The sequence below is a fragment of the Sorex araneus genome, chromosome 4, assembly GCF_027595985.1.
Source record: "Sorex araneus isolate mSorAra2 chromosome 4, mSorAra2.pri, whole genome shotgun sequence".
NCBI classification, from domain to species: domain Eukaryota; kingdom Metazoa; phylum Chordata; class Mammalia; order Eulipotyphla; family Soricidae; genus Sorex; species Sorex araneus.
In genome coordinates, this window is record NC_073305.1 from 166,304,099 (window position 1) to 166,316,123 (window position 12,025).

Genomic DNA, 12,025 nt, shown 5'->3' on the forward strand with positions numbered 1-12,025 from the left:
ATAAGTAAAACTCTCTAGGATATAGACCACAGAGGTGCTGCCAATGATTTCATATGTTTAATTGCCAGTAACAAAGACAACAAAGCCAATTTTTTTTAATGGAACCACATTGCTACTCCAGTAGCAAAGACAACAAAAACAAAAATTAGGAAAATGAGACCGGGGCTGGAGCAATAACACAGCGGGTAGGGCGTTTGCCTTGTATGCAGCTGAACCAGGTTCGATTCCCAGCATCCCATATGGTCCCCTAAGCACCGCCAGGAATAATTCCTGAGCCATGAGTAACCCCTGTGCATCGCTGGATGTGACCCAAAAAGCCAAAAAAAAAAAGACCACATTAAATTAATAAAGGTTTGAATGACAAAGGAAACTCTTCCTATATTCTTATCTTTCAAATTAATTTAATTATCTATATATAACCTCTATACCTGTTATTTTAAAGTTAACATTACAATAAATTGAAATATCGCTTCTCAGCCTTTTGGCTAAGATCAAGTGTAGTACAATAAATTGAAATAATCCCTTAAAAACCAAATAGACTATGATTTTTTTATTATTTTTACATTTTTCTCTTTAATAATCAAAATTAGCTATAACTTTAGACTAAAGGAGTAAATGTTTTATGGTCAATGAACTAGCAGCTATTTATTCTATGAATATTTGTTTAGTAGGATTTTAACATACTTTAACACAATAAGCAAGTATAATATTTAAAGGAATTTGCCAGCCTTGCTGATATACACCGATTACATACATAAAAAATTAAGATATTATTTAAAATATTTAGTGATCATTTTAGTTTACTTCTTGGTTTGCAGTTCTCTCTCTACCAAAAACAATTTATTTAATTCAGTTCAATATTAGACTAATGTAAATTTGACTAAAAATCTAGAAATTATAAGTTGACACATTTGGAAGTTTTAAATTTATTGATGATAAGGCCAGAGAGATATTATTGCAGGTAAGATGTTTCACTTGCGTGCAGCTAGCCAGGTTTCAATCCCTGGCACTGCATAAGATCCCCTACGCCCCACCAGGAGTGATCCCTGAATGCATAATCAGGAGGAAGTCCTGAGAAAAGCTGGATGTGGCTTCCAAAATAAAATTGACTTTAAGTTGATAGTATTAAGAAATGTTTGTGAGAGAGATAGTACAATGGTTAAAACATTTGACTTGCTCACAGCTGACCTAGGTTCAATTCCTGGCATCTGAGTACAGAGCCAGGAGAGAGCCTTGAGCACTGTGAAGTGTGGCAACCCCCCCTAAACAAATACAAATATTTTAAAAATATGTTTGAAAATCAATATTATTTTAAGTAGATTTTCATATAAGTATTTTAAATATTTTAAGGACTGATATTTTCCTTAAAATATCAGTATTCATAGTACTGGTATAGTATTTTTCAAAGTTAAAAAAACATAAAAAATTATGAACTAATTAAATATTTTGCTCACTTTATTTGCTACAAATATTAAAGAGAACACCAACTCCTTTGAAAATGTTACTAACAACTCTACTTTGTCTTAGCAACTATATACTTATACTATCTAGACTTAAGACAAATATAATTTGTCCACATTTTTATATCAGTAAAATTATTTAAAGTTGGAATTTGGGGAATATACCCAGAGGTGCTCAGGATTCTAAGATGCTCCTGATTCTGTAATCAAGCAGTTACTGTTAGCAATTCTCAGAAAAACTAACTAGGGTCAACTCTCTGTAAAATAATAACCTTAACCTTTATGCTATTTCTCTGAGCCCAGATTAAGAATCTATACTGAGAGATCTAGATAAGTAGCTTTTATTTTCATCCAACAAAACCACTATCCAATTACACTGATAATTTTTTCCTTCTGATCTGCATTTTAAAAAGGAGAAAACATAAGTTTAGAACCATTTTGTTTGATTTTGAAATTTTTTACTTTATCTGAGCTAGGTATTCCTAGAGTGTGTACACAATATCAGGCTAATTAGTTTTTGATCCATTAATTTCATAATTACATTAGTTACATAAGAAACAAAACAAGGTGAGGGGAAATGTAAGGAAAAAAACAAAAATTGAAGAGAGCAGATTTCAGACATATTAAATTATCAGTGCAAATGGAAAATTATTTTGTCCTTTGCTAAGAGAGGAAAGGTTTAAATTTCAGAAGATCAATTTTCACATGCAAATGCATACACACAAATATGCACAAATAAGAAATAGAGAGAAAATTATTATTGATTATTTGAGCAATAACTCAGATTATTCCACAATTTCATAAGCTGTATGCTTTTTCATTTTACATCAAATCTTAAAATATTATTTTTACAGGAGCATATTTTATGTTAAATATAGAAACATGTCTTTGAGACAAGTCAGTCAGAGAGGACCTCTCTAATTTCTCTACTTAAATAAATAAACATTTATTTATTTAAAGAAATAAACATTTATTTATTTGTTTATCTCAAATAAACATTTTCATCAAGCAAAATTAATCCTCAAGTGATCACTGGAATTTCCAATTGCTCTCATCATATTATGTTAGATAGGCATACACATGAGTTAACAGATTAAAAAAAAGACCCTCTCTGAAAATAATATGGACATTTCTTAAATAAAACTAGAATTGAGCTTCCATAGGATACAAAAATCATATTTCTAGCCATCTACCTCAAGTATTCAGAACTCTATTCATAAGAGTTATTTGCACACCTATGTTCATTACAGCACTATTCATAATAGTCAATATCTGGAAATGGCCCAAGTGTTTGAGAACAGACGACTGGATAAAGAAACTATAGTAGATACAAACAATGGAATACTACTTGGCTCTAAGAAAAGTTTAGACCATGTAATTTAATACCATGAGGATGGAGTTGGGGAGTATAATGCTGACTGAAGTTAGTCAGACGTAGGATAGTCTCTTTCATATGTGAGGTATAAAAAGACATAGTAGGGGATTCATTAATGGCCAAAGACCTGGCTCTGCATATAGGTAGCTATCAGGGTTACTCCTGAGCACAAAAACACGATGAACACGAAATCTTGTTAATTACCGATTTCTTGGGAGGGCTCAGTAACATCTCATTTCATCCTTTCCCTGAGATCTTAGAAGTCTATCTCAACACAGCCCTCCTAACAATGTTGCACTGGGGGCTCTTCAGGGTCAAGGGAATGAAATCCAGCTTGTTACTGGATTTTGCATATGAATACACCATGGGAAGCTTGCAAGGCTGTCCCATGGGGGCAGGAAACTCTCAGAAGATTGCCAGTTTCTCCCAGAGGGAGAAGTAGGCTAAAGATATTGCTTCTGGAAGCTTGCTTTTAAGTCTCTCTCTGGATGTTGGCTGTTGATGGGATTATACACACCTGGGTTCCTCTGCCGGTACCTTCATGCATGAGGCCTGTCTGAACGTGTGGAGAAGGGCCTCCAGCATGGCTGTAGCTAGGTTCCAGTGGTCTTCAGCCACCGGGAGCTCTGCTCGGGGTGGGGAGGGAAGCTGGAGCCCATCCCCTCTGAGGGGCCCCGGGGAAGACAGCCAGGCATGAGGGCAAGAGACTCTGCATAAAGAGACTCTCTGAGCACAAAGCTAAGAATAATTGCTCTTGAGCTACTCTACGTATAGCCCCATCTCCACCTCACAGATTTGTTCAAAGGATACTATCTTACATGGCTTTCTGAATTCTTCAGTTCTTGGTAATACTCCTTTCTCTTCTTTGATAGACTCATAATTAATCACTGTATCACTGTATCACTGTACTGTTGCTCATCGATTTGCTTGAGCGGGCACCAGTAACTTCTCCATTGTGAGACTTGTTACTGTTTTTGGCATATGGAATACGCCACAGGTACCTTGCCAGGCTCTGCTGTGTGAGCGAGGTACTCTTGGTAGCTTGCTGGGCTCTCCAAGAGGGATGGAGGATTTGAAGCGGGTCGGCCATGTGCAAGGCGAACACCCTACCCGCTCCAGCCCAATAGACTCATAACTAAAGTTTATATAAATTTAAGTGATATGGGGAAAGGGAAAATTTCTCCTTGAAAAACTAAGGCTTTCTATGCTGTTTTTTTTTTTCTCACTGAGATCAGCTTACTATTTATGAGTTAATCAAAGGAAATTGGAGCTCAGAACCCAATTAGGAAACAACACAATCCTGTGATCACAGAGATCCATTTCCTCTATCACAATTCAAGGACCCAAAACATCTCTCATTTCTTTGAATAGAAGTAGTGCAGATTTTGGCTTCCAGTGAAAATTTAACATAGTTTCTTTTTAGGAAACAATTGTGATGACCAGTCTATAAAGGTCATCCATGTTGCGGTGAACTGCAAGATATAATCTTTTCTTAAATCTGCATAGTATTCCAACATGTACCATGACTTCTTTTTTTTTTTTTTTTGCTTTTTGGGTCACACCCAGCGATGCTCAGGGGTTACTCCTGGCTCTGCACTCAGGAATTACCCCTGGCAGTGCTTGGGGGACCATATGGGATGCCGGGGATCGAACCCGGGTCGGCCACATGCAAGGCAAACGCCCTACCCACTGTGCTATCGCTCGGGCCCCCATGTGTACCATGACTTCTTTACCCATTCATATGCCATTGGACTCTGGGTTGTTTACATATCTTGGCTGTGATGAACATAGTGTGCATATACCTCTTCAAATGAACGTTTTGATGTTTGGGTGGTAGGTGCCAAGAAGTGGAGTGGCTGGTTCACATGGGGATTTTCCTTTTACTTATTTTGAGAAATCTCCATGCTGTTTTCCATAGTTGAACCCTTAGTCAAGGATGAGTAATACCTTGACAAAAAACTTAGTATTTTTGGAGGGTTACAAATCAGACAGTTCTAAACTATAAATGTCATGTTTTACTACATGGAGTTCTAATTGGTGTTGGGGAGAGTTTGTTACTAATAGCTTTGGATTAATGGTCCTAGAGAAACTGGGATCCTGATGACGTACTTATGAACAATATAAATATTAATAAATATTGCTTTAGTAAAGCTTATTCTTACAAAAATACATCCTTATCCTCCATAGACAAGTGCACTTTATGAAGCAAGTACAAAGATACATTTGTTTTGCTTTTGAAGTTATGTTGTGTAAGCATAGAACATTAAGTTACTTTTGATTTTTATTCCCCTTCCCTTTCTCTCAACTCCAAATAACTTCTTTCTAGTTTTCAGAGACTGAAACTGCTATATTACTACAATAAAATTGTTGTTACATGTTCAATTGGGAGGACTTAGGCTTCAAAGCTACTCTATTTAGAAGGTGCATATGGACTTTAGCTCGGTCAGTTCCAATAAAATTAGCCCTTTTTAACTGTTGATATTGATTGACAAAACTACAAATTTGAGAGGAAATATTATGTATTCGATGATTTTTATATACATTTGTGTTTTATAGACATTAACCTCATGCCTAGCAAATCATTGTGAATTTTATTATGTAGTTAAGTCTATCACTGTCAAATACGTAAATTGGAATCTAATGCTGAGAGTTCAGTTAGAAGAGAAATAAATTGAAGTGATGATGATAGTGCCAGGAGTTGAACCAGGGACTAAATCTATGATGATTTGTGTATCCAGCAGGTGCTTTAGCCCTTTGCAATATCTCCCCAGTCCATCTTTGATCCTAAAACCGAGAGCAGGTAGTAGAAGCTAGAAGGAAGTCACCTTCACAGAAAAATAAAATTGGATTGGCATAAATTTAAGGGTATGTCGAGTACAATATGATCATAACACATTATGGGCAAATCTGACCTATTAAAACAAAAACCCTGTCAAAATCTGATTGCTGATGTAAGTGGATCTTGAACACTGGAAACAGAAATTTATAAAGAAAACATAATTTCCATAGGCTCTGGAAAGAAATTGACTTTAATTTTGCCATTGACCCTTTGAAACAATTCTATCTCAATTTTTAAAAAAAATAACTAAGGCGATGACATTGTAAACTTCTAATTACTTTTCATGGGTGTCAGTGTTTTATAATAGAAATTGGCAGCCTCAGAAATTGCAGGGCCCGTGACCAGGTGCTAGGAAGCAGGTGGCTTTATCAGTTTTACTCGGGCTGCACTTGTGCAAATGTTAGTGGTTAATCGGGTTTGGCTTATTTTATTTGGACGGAAGAAGCAGTGGCCTTCCAGGTGATTTCTTTCTTTGGGACTGGGACAGCATCTGCTAATGACTCCAATTTATGATTATCTCTCTGTTCTTAGATGGTGAATCTTTAAAGATCATTGATTCAAAACTGTTGGGACTTGATTTCTTATCACTGAGCTTAGTGGCAATTCTTCACAGCTTTCTGTGGTGGGGAAAGAACCTTTGAGTATCATTCTCCAGCCTGTTAGTTTATTCCCTGGGACTTCAGTGAATCCAAGGAAAAACACGAGCCCGCAGCCATTCAGCCTCGGGCTGTAAAGTTGTCAGATCTCATAAGCCAGGCATAGAGCTCGGGTCTGGCCAGGGTTTGGATAGGAGAACTCAAAAGAAAAAAAAAATAGTTGGTGGAACACACATCTGTTATACACCAGATGGCAGCTGTTATTTCATCTCCTGAGGAACTTTTTCCTACAATTTTTGTTACATTTCTTCTACTGCAGTACTTATGGGTTTTTTTGAGGGGGGGGAAGCAAAATATTTTGAGAAAAGAAAATGAGGTGAATGTAACATTAAAACCAAGGCTTTTAATTGTTCCAAAACTCAGGATTTGGACGAGTTAGGTTCCCACAGCCTTCCTCCACCGTGCAGCCTGTATTACAATAGGGGCCCTCATTACATAATCGCCAAACCCGGGGTAATGTTACAGAGTGTTCAGCAGATAAAGGGCATAAAGTAATGGAAAGGAACTGCACTTTTTCTCTAATCTTAGATGTGCAGAGCATATTATGTTACTGCATAAATATTACATGATCATGTAACAAAATATACTAATGAAATAGAGGCAAGGCAAGAGTGCTCCGGTTGAGATTGCACTGGGAATGCAAATTGATTTTCTTCTTCTTTGCTAATTCAAACTCACATGTAATTTAACGATTGTGTCTTTTTTTTTATGAGATTATATGTGTCATGGGAGACCCGGCATTTTTTAGTGGTTTATAAAATGGTGCTGAGAATGGTCTGTAATGAGAAGATAGAGAGACAGTAATATCACCATCTTTCATGACCAGAACTTCTGTTCTCTACTTTGTCCTAAGTGTCATTGTTGACCTAAAGGCTAATTTCAACACAATGATTTCTTCCTCCTTGACAGTACAGCACATTTGTTCTTAATAAAGAGGACAAAGACCAAAGACTTTGCTTTTGGGTTTAGTGAGATTTTTGCATTTGTTTGCTGGTCACTTAAAATTCATCTGCAAGTTTTGTTGCCTGTTCTTACAGACAAATGATTCAGAGCACAGCACCTATTTGTTTAGAGAGCCCTGTTCCTGATTCCAATGTGACAGAAAGAAATCGTTATGGTGTTGTTTTGGAAGAAATTAAGATCTTCAGTTGGTGATGACAGTGTTAATTATATTCACTTTGAGCCAATTATATTGCATAGCCCAAAACAGCGTTGACAGCACTGGAACCTTGCAGTTCCATTTTTTTCCTTTTAATTTCAAAAGATGTATTTTATGCCACCTGTCTTCTTATTTCTACCACTGCAATGTCCTGTATCTCTCTGGTCCTTTGATATTTTCTTTATTCATTAGTTAAAATTCCCCCCATCTCTTCCTGTTGTGACTGCTGTTGCTACGGCCAGAAGTTATGCCTGTGTGATGTTCATCACAAATCACACATTTTGTTGTGGTGCTCACATATTTAGCCACATTGCTCATTGGGGGGTCACACTCTTCTTAGTGTTGCCCATGTGGGTTCTAGTTATGATGCTTGTTAAGAGCTAGTTTGACTAGGTATACATGTAATTGCTGGGGTTATACTCCTGGCCACATCTTTAGTTGTTGTGTTTCTGCAAACTTGGCTGTATACCAGAGACTGTACACTCCATGCTAGCACTTGGGAGCCCCTGAGAACATATTTACGGACAACATAAGTGTTAGCACATGTGAGCGGCACAGGTGATAGATCCCAGAGTATCACATATGTGAGGCAGGCACTGTTAGCACTGAGTCACCGCTAGGCCCATCATTTACATTTTTTTTTTGTCTCTTGGGTCACACCCAGCGATGCACAGGGGTTACTCCTGGCTCTTCACTCAGGAATTACTCATGGAAGTGCTCAAGGGACCATATGGGTTGCTGGGAATGGATGGATCCTGGGTCGGCCATGTGCAGGTCAAATGTCCTACCCGCTGCACCTCCAACCTCCATCATTTACATTTTTTAATTGAAATATTTAGGGGATCAGGGGTGACTCAGCAGCAAAGGCATCTGCCTTGCAAGACTGAGGTCACAGGTTCCATCCTTGGAACCACCCCATAGGTTAAGCCTCATTCTTGTAGCACTGCTCTAACGCTGCCCGGTTACTGCAAAGGTGACAGTCCCTAGAACACTGCCAGGTGTATGTAAGCACCACAATGAAAGGGAATAACTCCCCCAAAGGCCCACAACCAAGCAGGCCTGTCACCCCTGGTCATCCCAAAAACAAAGAGGAGGGAAGAGGAAAATTATTATCACAGGCCCAGAGATAGTTCAGGGACAAAACACCTGCCCTGCAAGTGTAAGGATATAAATTCTATCCCGGACACCAACTCTCAAGTCCTGGTGTGAGCCTGGAATCTTAGCAATGCTCTTTAGGATTCTTGGCACCACAACAAAAAGAGCTAACTCTGGCGTACTGCACACAACTGTGCATTAGCACTTCAAGAAAGAAGAGCCCAAGAGCACCACAGCTACAAGATGTGACCCCCAGTGAGCATATATGCCAGCCTGGCATCCAAGTGTCCACAGCACAGCTCCACCCCATCATCGCTGAAACAATAACATAAATTGAATAAAAGGAAGGGGATCAATTTGAAAAATTTGAACTCTTAGTAACACAGCTGGCAGGGCATTTGCCTTGCACGCAGATGACCCTGGTTCAATTCCTTCTTCCCTCTCAGAGAGCCCGGCAAGCTACTGAGAGTATCTCGCCCCCTCCGCAGAGCCTGGAAAGCTACCTGTGGTGTATTGGATGTGCCAAAAACAGTAACAACAAGTTTCACAATGGAGACATTACTGGTGCCAGCTGGAACAAATCAATGAACAATGGGATGACAGTGCTACAGTGCTACAGTAACAATTTTATTACTGCAGTTTTAGATTCAAAGCAAAACTGAATGGATGGTTCAGAGATTCCCCATCAAAACCTTACTCCATCTGCACACAGTTTATCTCCTGTTCTACATCTCCCAGGAGAGAAAAATCTTTTATTTTTCTTTGATAACAAATGAACTTATATCATCAAATCAGTCAAGCCCACAGTTTACATTACTATTACCGTTTAGTGGTAAAGTAGCTGAAAATTTGAACAAATGTATTCACCATTTTTTTAATAACACATAGAGAATCTTCAGTGTTTCAGATCTGTGTTCTGGCTAGTTATCTCTTAGCACCCCACACCACAACTTCCCTGCACCAGCCTCTGGAAAACGTGAATCTTTTTCTTTTTTTCAATTATACTCAGTCTTGCTTCTTCCAGAATGCCCTTGGTTGGAATTATACAAACTCCTATTAGCTTCTTTTACTCAGTAACATCTTTTATTTTTTTTTTTTTAAGATCAATGCTTGACTTTTCATGGCGTGATAACCCTTTCTTTGTAATACTGAACAATGTTACATTGTTTGGATGTGCCTCAGTGTATTTATCAGATCACCTTCTCAGGGACATCTTGCTTGCTTTTTGGTTACTTTTGGGAATTACAAATAAAGCTGTTGTAAACAGCCTTGTGCAGCTGTTTGTGTGGACAGAAGTTTACAGCTCCTCTGGGTAAATATCAAGGAGTACATTGCCGGGTTCTTTGGTAGGGATATGTTTAGTTTTCTAGAAAACCACCAAACTCTTTCAGAGTGACTGTATCGTTTTTGCATTCCTACCTGCAGTGAATGAAATTTCCTATTGCTTCACATTTTTGCTAACATTTGTTGTCAGTGTTCCAGATTTTGGCTAGTCTAATAGGCATGTCGTAGAATCTCACTGTTTTAATTTGCATTTTCCTGATGATAGATTATGTTGAGTATCTTTTTATATGCTTATTTTCCATTTGAGCATAGTCTTTGGTGAGGTGTCTGTTGGGATCTTTGGTCCATTTTTTAATTAAGTTGTTTGTTTTCTTATCATTAAGTTGTAAAAGTTCTTTGTATATTTTGGATGACAGTCCTTTATCAGATGTCTTTTGCAAATATTTTCACGAAGACGATGGCTTGCCTTCTCATTCTTTTTATATTGTCTTTTGAAGAACAGATGTTTTTAATTTTAATGAAGTCCTGCTTGTCAGTTCTGCCCTTCATGAGGATAATGCCTTTGGTCTTATATCTAAAAATTCATCTAGATTTTGGCTTATGTTATTTTCTAGGTATTTTATGTTTCTTGCATTTTATATTTAAGTTTGTGATCCATTTTGAGCTAAGGTTTGTGAGGTCTGTGTCTAAAATTATTTATTTACTTTGCATGTGGATATCCAACTGTTCTAGTGCCATTTGTCATAATGACTATTTTAGCTCCATTATTTTATTGTCATTCCTCCTTTGTCAAAGATCAGTTGATTATAAATATATATATACATGTATAATATATTATATGTATATACACATATATAATATATAGAATATATTTGTAGACTATATATCAGTTTGTGTATATGTATTATATACACATATATAATACATCTATATATGAGTTGAATGTGTTTGACTTTGAGGCGACTTTGTTACTCCTGGAATCACTCCTGGTGGTGCTCTGGGGACCATAGGGATACTGGGGATCAAACCCAGGTCTGCTATGTGCAAGGCAAGCCCCTACCCGCTCTGTTCTCTGATCCCATATATTTATGCAAATCTCCAAAAGAATCTCTGATGTGTTTTCTTCATCTATTTACCTTTTCATTCTCTAATACCTTGTTATCTAAATTACTGAGGATTTAGAGTAAGACCCACTTCCAACTTAATTTTTCTCCTTCAATATTGCCTTAACTAGACTTACTCTTTGTCTTTTCATATAAGCTTTAGAATTCCACTGCTGATATTCACAAAATAATTTGCTAAAATTTAAAGGGGTTAAATTAAATCTATAGTGTTGGAGAAAGCTGACATCTTGACAGTATTAAGTTCCTAAGTATGACTATGAATTATCTATTTATTTAGTTTTTGATTTAGTCAATTATTTTCTAACATATCTGAGTATACATTTGTGCAAATTTTAGATTTACATTTAAATATTTCTTACTTTAGACTGAGAATGTACATCTTATTGCATCTCTACTTTCAAATTCTGCTTTTTTTTCATTGCTAGAAAAGGATTGACTTTTCAAATCTTTTCATGCCTTGGATTCTATTACTTTGCTATCATTAATCATTAGTTTCAGGAGGGTTTTCTAAAAATTCTTTATGGTATTTACACAGACATACATGTCACTTGTGAATTAACAGATTTATTCATTCCCAATATCCTTCCCTTCCCTTCCTTAAGGACCCTTTCCCTCCTTTGCACTTACTCTTGGCTTTGCACTTAGGGATCACTCCTGCTACATTCAGGAGTCTGTATGTGGTCCTAGTTATTAAACAGGGACCTACTTTAGACCCTTTTGAGTCCATTTTTCCACATATATTTATCTCTAGTTTCCTTTTCTTGTAATGCACTTTTCTAGTTTTGGTATCAAGGATATTAAAGCATCAGAGAATTAAATGAGAAATATTCACTGTTTCTATTCTCTGAAGGGAACTATAGAGTTTATAGTGACTATAAGTGTAATTTCTTCTTTAAATGTTTAGTTAAATACCCTAGTGAATCTTTCTGGGCCTTGTCGCTTCTGCTTTAGAATATTATTAATTAACATTTCAATTTCTCTCTAGAAATAGCCTATTTCTTCTATGTATTTTAATAGAGTATATATTTCTAAG

At 36.9% G+C, this 12,025-nt stretch overlaps 1 pseudogene; it reads left to right on the forward strand.

Annotated features, from left to right (window-relative positions):
* The first annotated feature begins 465 nt into the window (after positions 1-465).
* LOC129404472 (U2 spliceosomal RNA) lies at positions 466-536 on the forward strand (annotated as a pseudogene).
* The last annotated feature ends 11,489 nt before the right edge of the window (positions 537-12,025 follow it).